At 45.2% G+C, this 15,219-nt stretch overlaps 1 protein-coding gene and 1 pseudogene across 6 annotated transcripts in view; one reads left to right on the top strand and one right to left on the bottom strand.

The window, feature by feature from the left end:
- MSRA (methionine sulfoxide reductase A) overlaps nucleotides 1–15,219 on the top strand; it is a 363,204-nt gene that overhangs the window by 279,019 nt on the left and 68,966 nt on the right. The window lies entirely within an intron of this gene.
- LOC122685804 lies at nucleotides 6,231–6,671 on the bottom strand (annotated as a pseudogene).

Here is a 15,219-nt window from a genome sequence, read left to right as displayed (position 1 = left end):
GATCGTAATGGCTTCTCCTTAGGGTGCTGTAGCTTTTTAAAGGTGCGGTGCACACGTCAGGCGTCTGTCTCGGAATACGGTCCCCTGTCTCCCCACACTCAGACACTTCTCTGAGCCTGCTTTCCTCCCAGATCGAATCCTGCTGTGCTTGCCACATTCCGTTCTTCATCAGGCCCGCTGTCAGTTTCCGTGTTCTTCTCCCTCTTGAATACAGGTGGGCTCTCCCCGGTGGAGTGCACTCCATGTGGCACCCTGCACAAAGCAGGCTCTTTCCTTGTGCCTGTGGCAGGAGGTAAGCGCAGGAGCAAAATAATTCCAGGTGACGTTTGCCCATCCTTTGACACAGTCAGTGAGTGCATTGCATCTATCAGATGAGGACAGGACCTATCCATTGTCCCTCCTGTCTCCCTGACTCATGTGGTCTGATAGGGTTAGGTTCCTACCCATTGGCTGCAGGCAGGGAAGAGGAAAGGTCTGCAGCGTCTAGAGCCCCGCCTGAGCTAATATCTCTCTTATCTTACCAGCTGATAGAGGTATAGGTTTATGGTCTGCGCCTGTGTGCACACGCTCTACTTGTTAATTTCAGCAGAAGAGAAAGGAAAGGCAATGGGAACATTTTAAATAACAGTATTTAGCACTAGGATAGGATATCTATTCTAGAGATAACAGAGGAGCCTTTGTTGCTCACGCAGATAGATTTATAGGCCTTGCCCTGGCTTAACCTGTGTAAAAAAGACACTCCTGTCTCCTTAGGAGTGGTCTGATGGGAGAAACTACCCCGGGTGGGGGTTGGGGGGGCAGGGGATGGGGGAAGGAGGAGCCCTGGCAGTTCAGGGATAAACGCAGTGAAGCAGGGTTGTTGTCTGCCTTTAAAATCCTTGCGGATTTTGTCTCAGCTCTGTGTGATTCTAAGTTTCTCCACTTGCCCTCCACGGAGCTTCCCACTCTCTTCGTAAATGGCTGCAGAACGCCCGCTTACATGTCTGCCATGGAGACGATGTTCATTTAAGGCTTCGAGAAGTCAGAGCTTTCATGTTGGCCGTGAAAGCCAGAGAGCCGCAAGCACCTCAGTGGCGGAGATGAAAGGACATGTGTGTGTGCGTGTGTGTTTGGAACTTAAAGGACAGGGAGAAAAAGAAAATAGATGTTACCGCTTTGCACTTACTTCAAAATATGCCTGACTCCCTCTGGTGGGACCGTTTAACTCCAAATGCGTCCCCCCCCCATCGCCCCCACTCCCACCACACGCTCCCCGCCCCCACCACATTCATCTTGGCTCATGTGACATCTGTTCTGGGCACTGCGGAGCAAGTCTTCTCGTTGCCATGGCAGCCAGTGGAGAGAGCCCGCCCATTGGCTGCTAGCGGAGAGGAGAAAAAAAGGCCCGCAGTGTCAGAGGTCGCGCGCCTGGTGCCCGCCTGCCACTGTTTTCAGTCAGCTGCTGGCGGGGCCACGTTACCGGAGCGCGCGGCAGCGGGCACAGGCCCGCAGGGACCGCCCGCCACAGCTGTGGACCCCGCCGGGCGGAAGGGGGGCCCCCGAGGTCAATGTCATTAGTTTCTCCCTCAAGTGTGAAGTGCGTGAAGGACAAAAGCAGAGCCTGTGGAGAAGAGTGGGCTGCCTTCTCCTTCACCTTGAAGTACTCTGAGCGCTCTTTTCTTCTGGAGTGTTTGGATTGAAATTCCTAGGCTGACCCTTCCTACTCCCAGCCTTCCCCATAGTGAGGGAGGCCCTGGGCCCCAGTTAAGCTGTGGAAATAAAAGCCTGTCTCAGATTCCATTTACCTTGACCATTACCCCATCACTCTAACACCAAAAGAGGACAGCGTTCCATTTCAAAATCTACACCCAAAACCTGATTGTTTTTTTTTTTTTTTAATTTTTATTTATTTATTTTTCAATTTCTCCTTTATTATTTTTTTTTTCCAGTGGGTTAAAATCATTTTCCTCTTGTTGGAGTCATCTCTGAATTTCATGATGTGATCAGAATCCTCGCTATAGGGTCTCGTAGTCATGGCGTCAGAGGTATAGGTCACTCACATCCTTACCTCCTGACCAATGAATCTCTGTCCCCAGGGCCTGATCGTGCACACGGACAGGTAGATCGTGCACACGAGCAGCCTTGAAATCCTCATTTGCTGAACCCCAGCTGCGTCTCCTGGGCTCCCTTCTCCGGGCAGGTTTTAGGTCCCCACTGATGAGTGATGGGGTGTCCTGGCACCAGCCACAGCCAGGGCCTTCAGTCTCCAGAGCGCTGCACCAGTTGGGATTTGGCTGGGCAAACACTGACAACAGCAGTTCAGCATAACTGAGGCTGGAGAAGGAAGGTTCGCGAACATTCCCTCATCCGTTCCTCCCACGTGTGGTCCCTGCTTCACAGCGGGCCGATCCTGGTAGTTTCCCAGGTCACACTCTTGTGAACGGGTGAGCTCGGGATGCACACTGCAGTTCTTTGCTTCCGAACTCTGTGTGCATTTGTCACTCAAGCCGCAGGGGCCTCTGGATGTCTGAGGCCCCCGCAGATTTATATATGGGGAAGGTAGCCTATGATGAAGACCGCTCCTCCCAGCTCTACGCATGCTTTGTCATGCCTGTTTCACACTTGATGAGACTGTAACGTTGGTGTTTAATTCGTCGAGATCAGGGACTAATGGCTTGAGGAATTTTTCTTGCTCCTTATGGCAGCTGCTTGTGGTTATAACCTGTATACGTAATATATAACCTGTATATATAACCTGTAGCACTGTATACGTGTACTTTCACTGAGCAAAAAGCTCCCAGCTGATGACAAGGAGGGGATTTGTGTCAGAACCAGTGAGACAAAGTGAAAAATTACTGTCCCCTTTGCTTCATGCTCTCAGGCTTATTTTGGCCCCTTATTTATTTTCAGATAGTTTGGGCTTATCAGAATAGAAATGTAGGGGAATTCCCCGGTGGTCCAGTGGTTAGGACTCAGCACTTCCACTGCAGGGAGCAGGGATCTGAGTCCTGATCAGAGAACTAGGATCCTGCAAGCAGCGCAGAGTCGCCAAAAAAGAAATGTACCACAAAATAATGTTGGAGGAGGTCTGTGTTATTGAGGTCTGCCTCTCTGCCATCTTTGCTCATTCCTTTGGCCTGAATCTAGAAGTTTGAGGATTTACTCCTAAATCTTTGAAAGAACTATGGAACAGAAAAAGAAGTCTTGTCACTTACCTGTCTTTGTATCATTGTAAGAGAGTGATTGCTTCTGCAGTTTGGCGAAACCAGGACCAAAACAGTTCCCAGTGATTCAGGTACTAGTTTTTCTATCCATGTGCTGATCAGAGTCAGGAAAGTTGATGAACAGTGGGATGGGTTGGAAACAAGGCAGGCAGTCCCCACAAGCTTGCTCTCAAATCCAGTATCCTGAGTCACTAGAGGTTATTAAACCCACCAGCAAAACTGAGCTCGTTCCTCTCCTCCCTCTTACACTGGGAACAGTACCCACTTAGGGAAAATTAAGCAAAATTGAGAGCTTGTGCATTTCTAGAAATAGGACCTTAACAAGCATTCAGAAGAATGTGCTTCAGTGGCAAGAATGCTGGAATATTTCACAGTGCAACTCATATGATGCTTTTTATCAAAACTTGAGTGGTGAAGTTACCATGAGTCATATTTTGCCCACAAAGATAGGATCAAGTCTATAGAGTAAAGACATAAGACAGTAGGTTTTCACTTACAAAACCTACAAGCAACTGTTCTTCCAATTACACTTTCCGAGTGGATTTCCCAGCATTCACTGCTAATGCTCTTTTTACCACCCTTCATAAGTATTTATGAGGCCATAGGAAAAAAATGCAGTGAGAAACAGGTTAACAGTGAGTTTTCCAGAAAGAAAATTAAACAAGCAAAAGCCAGAGAAGCTCCTGGTGTCCATTTAAACATGTGGAAGAGAAGTCAGTCAACTCCCTGAACTGGTAAGAAATCCCCCACTGCCTGCCATCATGACTCCCTAGAGACGCAGGACTGAGACCACTAACCATCACGCCTCCTGCTGCCCACTCCACATCTAAAGCACGACCAGGTTTCCTTCCCCCTCCCATTTTCTTATCTGTAAGTTTAGACTCATCTATCTGGAGAAATTTCTCTAACGTATTTAGTGCAACACTATTTAGCCACGTGATGTGGATTAACGGTTGTATAAAATGACCTTTAGGGCTTCCCAGGTGGCTCAGTGGTAAAGAATCTGCCTGCCAATGCAGGAGACACAAGAGATGGAAGTTTGATCCCTGGGTCAGGAAGATCCCCTAGAGGAGGAAATGGCAACCCACTCCAGTATTCTTGCCTGGAGAATACCATGGACAGAAGAGCCAGGTGGGCTACAGTCCATGAGGGTCACAAAGAGTTGGCCACGATTAAGCATGGCACAGTGGCAAAATGACCCTTAATGTCCTCATTGATTCTCAGATTGTATCACATAATGACTCAAGTAGAAGAAAGTGGGGAAAACCATTAGACCATTCAGGTTTGATTCAAATCAAATCCCTTATGATTATACAGTGGAAGTGAGAAATAGATTTAAGGGACTAGATCTGACAGACAGAGTGCCTGATGAACTACGGACAGAGGTTTGTGACATTGTACAGGAGACAGGGATCAAGACCATTCCCAAGAAAAAGAAATGCAAAAAAGCAAAATGGCTGTCTGAGGAGGCCTTACAAATAGCTGAGAAAAGAAGAGAAGAGAAAAGCAAAGGAGAAAAGGAAAGATATACCCATTTGAATGCAGAGTTCCAAAGAATACCAAGGAGAGATAAGAAAGCCTTCCTCAGTGACCAATGCAAAGAAATAGAGGAAAACAATAGAATGGGCAAGACTAGAGATCTCTTCAAGAAAATTAGAGATACCAAGAGAGCATTTCATGCAAAGATGGGCTCAATAAAGGACGGAAATGGTCTGGACCTAACAGAAGCAGAAGATATTAAGAAGAGGTGGCAAGAATACACAGAAGAACTGTACAAAAAAGATCTTCATGATCCAGATAATCACAATGGTGTGATCACTCACCTAGAGCCAGACATCCTGGAATGTGAAGTCAAGTGGGCCTGAGAAAGCATCACTATGAACAAAGCTAGTGGAGGTGATGGAATTCCAGTTGAGCTATTTCAAATCCTAAAGGATGATGCTGTGAAAGTGCTGCACTCAATATGCCAGCAAATCTGGAAAACTCATCAGTGGCCACAGGACTGGAAAAGGTCAGTTTTCATTCCAATCCCAAGGAAAGGCAATGCCAAAGAATGCTCAAACTACTGCACAATTGCACTCATCTCACATGCTAGTAAAGTAATGCTCAAAATTCTCCAAGCCAGGCTTCAGCAATACATGAACCGTGAACTTCCAGATGTTCAAGCTGGTTTTAGAAAAGGCAGAGGAACCAGAGATCAAATTGCCAACATCTGCTGGATCATCAAAAAAGCAAGAGAGTTCCAGAAAAACATCTATTTCTGCTCTATTGACTATGCCAAAGCCTTTGACTGTGTGGATCACAATAAACTGTGAAAAATTCTGAAAGAGATGGGCATACCAGACCATCTGACCTGCCTCTTGAGAAACCTATATGCAGGTCAGGAAGCAACAGTTTGAACTGGACACGGACCAACAGACTGGTTCCAAATAGGAAAAGGAGTACATCAAGGCTGTCACCCTACTTATTTAACTTATATGCAGAGTACGTCATGAGAAACGCTGGGTTGGAGGAAGCACAAGCTGGAATCAAGATTGCCGGGAGAGATATCAATAACCTCAGATATGCAGATGACACCACTCTTATGGCAGAAAGTGAAGAAGAACTAAAAAACCTCTTGATGAAAGTGAAAGAGGAGAATGAAAAAGTTGGCTTAAAGCTCAACATACAGAAAACTAAGATCATGGCATCCGGTCCCATCACTTCGTGGCATCCAGTCCCATCACTTCATGGCAAATAGATGGGGAAACAGTGGAAACAGTGGCTGACTTTATTTTTGGGGACTTCAAAATCACTGCAGATGGTGATTGCAACCATGAAATTAAAAGACACTTACTCCTTGGAAGGGAAGTTATGACCAACCTAGACAGCGTATTAAAAAGCAGAGACATTACTGTGTCAACAAAGATCCATCTAGTCAGGGCTATGGTTTTTCCAGTAGTCATATATGGATGTGAGAGTTGGACTATAAAGAAAGCTGAGCGCCAAAGAATTGATGCTTTTGAACTGTGGTGTAGGAGAAGACTCTTTTTTTTTTTTGAATTACAAAGCTACTTTTAATACTTTGGGGTGAGCCCCACAGGAATAAAAAACACTGGGAAGGGGTAACCCCCTCACCCCAAGGAGTGGCCCAGGGGGAGAGAGGCTACCTGAGGGGAAGGAAGCACAAAAGGGACCCGCTGCAGACTCAGGGCAGAAGGAGTGCCATCAGTGCTGGGACCCGTGAGCACTACAGGAGAAACCGCGAGCGTGGTGGGACTGGCTCCAGGCACACAGGCGAAGGGCAAGAGGGTTGGACACGAAGCCACAAAGCTACTTGGGTTCCTCCTTCTCGTTTGCCTTTTTCTGCTTCTGCTGCATGATCTCCGAGTCCCTCTGCTTGCGGGCGGCAGCAGAAAGCCCGTCATCTCGGCGCTTTCCCTAGTCGCCCTGCTTTTTCATGTTCTTCTGGCGGGCAAGCTCGCGCTGGTTACCGAGGCCTGAGATGCCAGGCCTGAGCTGGATGATGTTTGCTATGGCAGAAGAGAACCCAGTTCCCAGTCCTGGAAGCCAGGCCGCATTTTCCACCTGATGGCAGAGCTGACATTTTGTTCTTTTTGATTTTTTTTTTCACTCACTGGGGTTCTTAACTGGTTCTTATGCAGTGTGATGACGTGATTGCCAAGAGAAAGTTGAGGGTGGCTTACATATAGAAGTTTTATTTATCTCCTCTGCGTCACCAGCGATCACCTTTTGCTTTAGCTTGAAACACCACAGCTCATGGACCCACACTCCTGGTCCATGTTTCAGTTGGTGTTTGTGAAATTCTTTTTTTTTTCTTAACTTTTTATTTCATGTCGGAGTATAGCCAATTAACAATGTTGTGATAGTTTCAGATGAACAGCGGACTGTTCAGGGACTCAGACATACATATACATGTATCCATTCTCCCCCAAACGGCCCTGCCATCCACATAACATTGAGCAGAGTTCCCTGAGCTGTACTGGTTATCCAATAAGGATAAATATACAAATATAGCAGTGTGTACATGTCCATCCCAATGGATTTTGTGAAATTCTTTCATTGCTGTCCCATTCTTTGAGTTTGGAGGCAGGCTCTTTTCTGTAACTTCTTGACTAAATAGCTTTTTGAGAAGGCAACTGATCCTTTAAATCAGAGTTGAGTGTGTATCATGAATTGCCATAATTTATAATTCAGATTCTAAATTGGCCACTTTTAAATCGGGATCTGTTTAGAAGTCAACATATTTAGCACAAGCAAAATAAACTCCACACCTATCTGTGAGGGTTTTTTTCTCCCATAAGTAATGGGGTTTTCACTGCAGATTGTTTGACAACTTAGAAACAGGGACCTTTGTGGCCTGTCCTTTTATTGTGTCCTCAGGCCCTGTCCCACCCAGGTCTCACACACACACACAAAAAGCCTGTCTTGGGACTTCCCTGGGGGTCCAGGGTTTAAGACACAATGCTTCCACTGTAGTGGACATGGATCGATTTCCTGGTTGGGGAACTAAGATCCCCCATATCGAGTGCGGCCAAAAAATGGAAAAAACAGAAACTAAAAAAAATTTTATTTTAAAAAAAAAAAAGCACGTCTGCGTGACTGCTCAGAGTTTGGAAGAACATTCTGCATCCGTTTGGCTGCATTTATTGGCTGAGCCTCCAGTTCGTTTCAGGTAGAGAGCATTGCTCATGAGGTAATAAACGTAACATTTCTTCCAGGAAAAAAAAGGCAGAGAAGAAAGCCAGCTAGTAGTGCTGGTGTGGAAGAGACTTTCAAATGTGAAATGACTTATCCCTCTAATGATGTAGTTATTTAAAAGCCAAGCTAGGAGCTGACTGTTTATAGGGTTCTATGAATTCTGGAGTCCCACCCAGACCTACCGAATTAGAATCTTCAGGGGTGGAGCCAAGAATCGTGAAATGTTTTAAACTTTCCAAGTGATTTTGGTACACAGCTAGGTTTGGGGAGCTCAGCACAGTGGCTGAGCCCGTAGCCACTGGGTGTCCCTAGTCCTTAGCTCTCAGACTTAGGGCTCAGTCTTGGGAGTTTGAGCCTGGATGACTGCCTGAACCAGTCAACTTCAATTTCCTAATCTCCAACATGGATCTAATCTAACCATGTGTGCCTGGGAAGAGTACTGTATAGAATAAATGAGATGGCATATCCAAGGCCCTGGTTTGCAGAAGAGCTTTGATCAGTAGAAATCATCTTCCCCTCTTTGGTGGATCTCGGCACCTCGTCCTCAGCAGATACTGAAATCTTTGAGTCACATCAGCAGTTGGCATTTCGCGGCAAATGATGCGCTCGACAAATGAGACACAGAACACTCAGCGGTTGATGAGGAAGGGCTGGGCTGGAGCACTTGCTCACTGAGGTGTGTTGATAACTCACTTTCCACGAGCACACTTCCTCCCCTGACGTAAGCTGCGCCCCCGCGGTGTTCATCACAGCTGTCCGTCCCACTCTCCTTCTGTGCCTGTGAATCAGCTGGGTCGGCTCCACTCCAGGAGTTAAAATGGCTCGTTCGTAATCAGCTGTGCCAAAGCTAATGGTCCTTTTTGTTCTTAAATTCTGCTCTCCAGGCTTTGAGATTTTAGGCGATTTCGTTTCCATTGGCCTTCTAGGCGTGATTTTGAGCAGCAATTCTCTGACTTTTTGATCCCTGGACCTCTAAAATCTCCTAAAAATCATTGAGGACCTCAGTGATCTGCTTTGGGGGGGTTGTGTCTATTGATAGTACCATATTAGGAATGAACACTGAGGTTTTGAAGACACAAGCACACATTCCATTAGCCATCAGAGTGATGATGTCATCACGCTTCCTTGTAGCTTCCTCAAGGTGGAAAATTCCACCTTCACTGGTGAGAAAATGAGAGTGAAAGAAGGAAATAGATCTTAGTAGTTGGACAATAGTTTTGGCCTTGTGGACCCTGGCAAAAGTGTTGGGGGCACTCAGGGGTCCCTTGGTCACTCTGAACTGCTGATGGTGAGCCCTCAGGATATGTCCTGCCCTGTTGATCTGTCCCAGAGAAGTACAGAAATCAAAGCAGAGGTCATTGAACCACTCACCCATACAGCTGGGAGGATCTCTTCCAGAAGACCTCAGAGCTCAGTTGCCAAACTGAGTTCATGACCAAGAGCTTAAAAGACTAAACTTGCCCTGCATCTCAGGTTAGTGGCTTAGGGCCCAGGCTCAAGTGAAAACCCAGCTGTGCTGCTGCTGACTTTGGACAAGTTTCTTAGCTTTTCTGGCCTCTGTGTCCTCACATATGAAATGTGGATCATAAAAATACTCAGCTGGTGGGCTTGCTAGGAAAATTAAATAAGATAATGTGTAGAAAGGAACAAGCATCTTGCAGAAGTATCCAGAAATATCTTGCAGAATATTAGCCATAACTACATTCTGATGGAACCCCCTGACTTGTTAATCCTTTTATATTCCTCTGTTAGCTTCAAAACCATGACGTCTTGGAGGTGTGTGTGCATGCTCAGTCACTTCAGTTGTGTCCACTCTTTGTGACCCCATGGACTGTAGCCCACTCAGCTCCTCAGTCTATGGGATTCTCCAGGCAAGAATACTGGAGTGGGTTGCCATGCCCTCTTAGAGGTGTATGTTTGTATTAATAACAGGTAGTTTGCCATCGCTCCTAGAAATTACTGCAGCTTTCCCCAGCCCTGGTCACTGTTGCTCCTCTTTCTGCCAACCCCCAGGCTGACTGAGCAAGTGAGCAGAGCACAGGGTTTCCAGGTTGCATGGCGAATGCAGCCTGTCTTCCCACCAGACTTCCCACCAGACTCTCTCTGCCTTCCCACCAGACTGAAGGCAGAGCTAAAATCAGATGCGATGAGTTTACATGTCAGACCCAACAATCATGCTGTACATCATGCTAGCTTGATTGGTGTTTTCAAGGTGGTATAAAACTCCTAATGCGCCAACGCATAGTATTATTACAGTCGAATAAACAGAAGCATGATTTATGATGATTAAAATTTGTTTGCAGCATATGTTTGTCTTTTTCTTTTCTTCCCCCCTAAGTGGAATGTGTGTTTCTGTAGCACCTTCCATGTTGCAAATTGCATTCCCAAACCTCTTTTTAATTGTCTATTAATCAATTCATGGGAGAACTCAGCGATGGTAGGTGACCCAGTTTTCCTTATTTGACAAATGTAAATGTAATGCCTCATTCCTTGCAGGGGGTGGTGGGGAAGTCCCTGGTGGCCTTCACATGTAAGTCAACAGATTTCTGTTGCAAAAATGTTAATATTGTTTTTAAACCCTATGGGTGAATTTGAAGACTTTACTAACACACAGACAGCAAAAGACCGGGGTTTTAAAGTGATGTCCTGTAAATAACTAGTTTGACATATCCAACCACATGAGATAATCTACAAGCCATCTCAGACCCTGTCCAGTGTATACATGGGTATCAGTAAGGAATGAAGAAATTAATTCATCCTCATTCTTGCTGAGTGTCTTTCTCGGAGCCACCTCTTGTGGCTCTTGGTCACCCAGAGGACTTTGAAGCTATAACACCCTGTAGTCCCAGCTGGCAGCATCATGCCCAGATCTGACGTGGCACCGTCAGCTCTGAGCTGTGGGATTGGAGCTTCTTCCCCCTCTCGCTAAGGATTTAGCATGTGTCCTCTAAAAGATGTTGGCTTTGGATGAAGAGACCTGGGTCCTCACCCTGTCCCTTGTACCTGCAGCTGTAGGAGGGAGGACAGTGCCTCTGTCTCTTTGGGTTGTCCCTCTTCCCATGGGTACAGAGGTGTCACAGCAGCCACTGTCCCCTCTAATGCTGGTCCAGAGAGTGGTGGCTGGCTACCTCCACCCTTAGACATGCAAAACCAGCCACACCCTATGGCCTTGAGGGAAGGAGGAAGTTGCAAAAAATGAGAACCTAAAATCATCAAGCAGCTGGACGAGCTGATCTCAGTGATTTTGAGTGAACTTGGATTCTCAAGTTTCCAAGACAGGGAAGCTCAGTTCAGCAAAATATTCTTTATTCCTGAATGAGGTGGTGGATTTCAAAGGCCTTGCGTCCAGTCTTGGGTCTGTGAATGACTGGCATGGACAGATTTCTTTTTCCTTAGTGTATCTATCACTTATCTTATCTATCACTGCATAACAAACCACCCCAAAGCTTACTAGTTGCAAGCAAAAATGATATTCTACTTCTCATCCATGTGACTATGTTTAGATGGTGGCTGGGCTCAGCTGGGCAGCTGGGAGGTCTGAACCTCTTTCTGTTCACAAGGACTTTCCTCCTCCATGAGGTTAGAGCAGGCTGGATGCCTCACAGGGTGGTGGCGGCAGCATGCTCTGGTGTGCTCGTGCTAACCACACCTCTGCTGACTTTGCTGATGCTCCATTGGCTGAAGCACATCATGTGTTCAAGCTCAAAGTTGGTATGGGAGGGGCTTGCCCAAGAATGTGTATATTAGTAGGTGTGAGCCATTGAGGCTATTAGTATACAGTCTATCCTTTCCCCTTGGCCTCAGTCTTTCGGTCAGTGGGATGGGAATGTGTTGCATGGAGGACCAGCTTGGGCGTCAAGAGACATACTTTTTATGTCCAGTCTATTTCTAAGTATGTGTGTGGTTACAGGCTCCGTTTTCCTCAAGAGTAAAGGGAAAAGCTTTTGCACTACAAAGGAAACTATAAACAAGGTGAAAAGACAGCCCTCAGATTGGGAGAAAATAATAGCAAATGAGAAAACACACAAAGGATTAATCTCAAAAATATACAAGCAACTCCTGCAGCTCACTTCCAGAAAAATAAATGACCCAATCAAAAAATGGGCCAGAGAACTAAACAGACATTTCTCCAAAGAAGACATACAGATGGCTAACAAACACATGAAAAGATGCTCAACATCACTCATTATCAGAGAAATGCAAATCAAAACCACAATGAGGTACCATTACACACCAGTCAGGATGGCTGCTATCCAAAAGTCTACAAGCAATAAATGCTGGAGAGGGTGTGGAGAAAAGGGAACCCTCTTACACTGTTGGTGGGAATGCAAACTAGTACAGCTGCTATGGAAAACAGTGTGGAGATTCCTTAAAAAACTGGAAATAGAACTGCCATGTGACCCAGCAATCCCACTTCTGGGCATACACACCGAGGAAACCAGATCTGAAAGAGACACATGCACCCCAATGTTCATCACAGCACTGTTTATAATAGCCAGGACATGGAAGCAACCTAGATGCCCATCAGCAGACGAATGGATAAGGAAGCTGTGGTACATATACACCATGGAATATTACTCAGCCGTTAAAAAGAATTCATTTGAATCAGTTCTAATGAGATGGATGAAACTGGAGCCCCTTATACAGAGTGAAGTAAGCCAGAAAGATAAAGAACATTACAGCATACTAACACATATATATGGAATTTAGAAAGATGGTAACGATAACCCTATATGCAAAACGGAAAAAGAGACACAGAAATACAGAAGAGACTTTTGAACTCTGTGGGAGAATGTGAGGGTGGGATATTTCAAAAGAACAGCATGTATACTATTTATGGTGAAACAGATCACCAGCCCAGGTGGGATGCATGAGACAAGTGCTCGGGCCTGGTGCACTGGGAAGACCCAGAGGGATCGGGTGGAGAGGGAGGTGGGAGGGGGGATCAGGATGGGGAATATGTGTAAATCTATGGCTGATTCATATCAATGTATGACCAAAAAAAAAAATAAATTAAAAAAAAAAAAAGAGTAAAGGGAAAGTCTTGGACCAAATGATCCAAGGGCTCACCAATGAACACATACACACACTCCCTTTTCCATCTTCCATACAATGTGGAAATCAAATGTGCTTGGAACTATGTTGAAAGTGATAGAGAGCTATGCAAATGTAATTTGTTATTACAGATACTATTTGTGGAGAATTTGGTAAATGTATTTTCAAAAATAGCGTGATGAGATTATAAACATATCTATGAAAATACAGCAGAATTAAAAGAAGCACCTTGTTCAGAGTCCTATTTCTCTTCTGGTGTTTTAAGTTTACTCTATGGAAGTTTGGCCAGTCAAGGCATGTTTGTATGAAGTTAAATTTAATAAATTTAATAGTTAAAGTTAAAAGGTCAAATCCACCACTGGGCTGGAGCCTTTGTTCAAAATGGAGGTGTTTAGCTAATTCAAGTTTTCGTTTATTCTAGCCATTTAACAGGCTGCTCTGACACAGCATCATAATTCAGCCTTTCTTTCCTGTCTCCCTCATGTTTGTTTATTTGCGTGGTTCGTGGTTTTGTGTTTGGTTCTATGTGTGTGTGCATGCGTGTATGTTAGGGCAGCTCCAGCCTCACTCAGTGTCCTAAGCTTGTAGGGGTCCCTAAGGGGACCAGGGCATCCATGGACCTTCACTTTTCATATGGTGGGCAAAAACTGAGTGATTTCCTTACTCATTAACACTTGGCCCTTATATGTTATTCTGGAAAGGGGGAATTTCTGGCTGGTAGAATTTGGGACCAGCGGATAGCTAGGATCTGGGAGGCAGTAGGGTAGAGTAGTTTTGCTGAAGCAGAGGAACACGTGACAAAAGGCCAGCGTGGTGGGAAAGAAAGAGACGGTGGCACTGCGGCTTGTTCAGTTCAGTTCAGTTGCTAAGTCATGTCTGACTCTTTGCGACCCCACGGACTGCAGGAGGCCAGGCTTCCCTGTCCATCACCAACTCCTGGAGCTTGCTCAAACTCATGTCCATCAAGTTGGAGATGCCATCCAACCATCTCATCCTCTGTCGTTCCCTTCTCCTCCTGCCTTCTATCTTTCCCAGCATCAGGGTCTTTTCCAATGAGTCAGCTCTTTGCATCAGGTGGCCAAAGTATTGGAACTTCAGCATCAGTCCTGCCAATAAATGCTCAGGATTCTCTTTAGGATTGACTGGTTCGATCTCCTTGCAATCCAAGGGACTCTCAAGAGTTTTCTCCAACACCACAGCTCAAAAGCATCAGTTCTTCAGTGCTCAACTTTCTTCATAGTCCAACTCTCACATCCATACATGACTACTGGAAAAACCATTGCTTTGACTAGATGGACCTTTGTTAGCCAAGTAATGTCTCTGCTTTTTAATATGCTGTCTAGGTTGGTCATAGCTTTTCTTCCAAGGGGCAAGCGTCTTTTAATTTCATGGTTGCAGTCACCATCTGAAGTGATTTTGGAGCCCGAGAAAATAAAGTCTCTCACTGTTTCCATTATTTCCCCATCTATTTGCCATGAAGTGATGGGACTGGATGCCATGATCTTCATTTTTTGAATGTTGAGTTTTAAGCCAGTTTTTCCAACTGTAGCTTGTACTATCTGAAAGAACTTGCCTACCTGGTATTTTATTTCTTGGATTTCTGCATCTAACATAGAGAATGCCAGCACAGTGTAGAATGCTGGCCTAAGAAAATGGATGAAAAGAATGCCTGCCAAAAAAAAGAAAAGAATGCCTACCAAATCTGAATAATCACACACAATACTATTATCTATTCATTTTAAAACATGATTAGGTAATGAAAATTGTATATGATCATCATCAACAAAAACAATTACAGTAAACCAGAATGCATTTATTGCTTAAATTGCGAAAGTTTATATTTAGATATTGCTTTTGGTGGCATCAACATTTACACCGCTGGCAAATTCACCTTTGCTGTCATGAGTTGCATGGCAGTTATTTCTAATGGTTTTTAATAACGTGCACAGTTTATGCAATAAAACATCTCCCTGATCCACTGTGCTCCTCCCCATTCTCCTTGGTTGCACCGTCATATGCTTTTATACGTACTGTTCCCACTGCCTAGAATATCCTTATCCCTTCTTCATTTTTTTTTTTCTTTCTTCAAGATTTATTTAAAACCCAACTCTTCAGTGATGCCACCCCTAACTCCCTGTGGTGTTGCCTTCTCCTCTGCAACCACATTGCCTCCTGCTCATCTGCTAACATTTGCACATTTGTACCCTTGACCTTGGTGATAGACCTTGAGGATGCATGTCCCTCTCCCTGTAACTCCTTG

Source organism: Cervus elaphus, chromosome 29 (genome assembly GCF_910594005.1).
Source record: "Cervus elaphus chromosome 29, mCerEla1.1, whole genome shotgun sequence".
Classification (NCBI taxonomy): domain Eukaryota; kingdom Metazoa; phylum Chordata; class Mammalia; order Artiodactyla; family Cervidae; genus Cervus; species Cervus elaphus.
Note: the sequence above shows the minus strand (reverse complement) of the source record. Positions and strands in the feature narration are given on the sequence as shown.